We start from the raw sequence: 555 nt of genomic DNA, 5'->3' as shown, positions 1-555 counted from the left end.
GAGAGAGAAAGAAAGCAAGAGAGAGAAAGAGAGGGAGGGAAGGAGAGAGAGAAAGACATAGAGGGACATAGGTAGGGAGAGAGACAGCAAAAAAGAGAGGAAGGAAGGAAGAGAAAGAAAGAAGGATGGAGAGAGAGAGAAAGAAAGAGGAAGGAAGGGAGAGAAAGAGGAAAGGAGAAAGAAATAGAGCAAACGGGAGGAAGAGAGAGAGATAATTTTTTTGTCCAAACCTTTTTTAGCCCCCCCCCCCCCCCCCGGCTCAATGTGCCCCAGGGTTTCGTAAATGTAAAAAATGTGCCGCGGCTCAAAAAAGGTTGAAAATCACTGCTCTAACATCTCTTCCCATCTCTACTTTATTGCAAGTGGTTTTGGTGTCCTGAGTGAGGACCCTTGTTGCTCTTTCGTTGTCTTAAATATGTGACTTGTTTTCAACTAACTTTTATTATTATTATTATTTTTATTATTTATTAGATTTGTATGCCACCCCTCTCCGCAGACTCAGGGCGGCTCACAACACAATAAAAATAGTTTGTAACAAATCTAATAATTTACAAT

The sequence above is a fragment of the Erythrolamprus reginae genome, chromosome 10, assembly GCF_031021105.1.
Source record: "Erythrolamprus reginae isolate rEryReg1 chromosome 10, rEryReg1.hap1, whole genome shotgun sequence".
NCBI classification, from domain to species: domain Eukaryota; kingdom Metazoa; phylum Chordata; class Lepidosauria; order Squamata; family Dipsadidae; genus Erythrolamprus; species Erythrolamprus reginae.
This window is presented reverse-complemented; position numbering follows the sequence as displayed.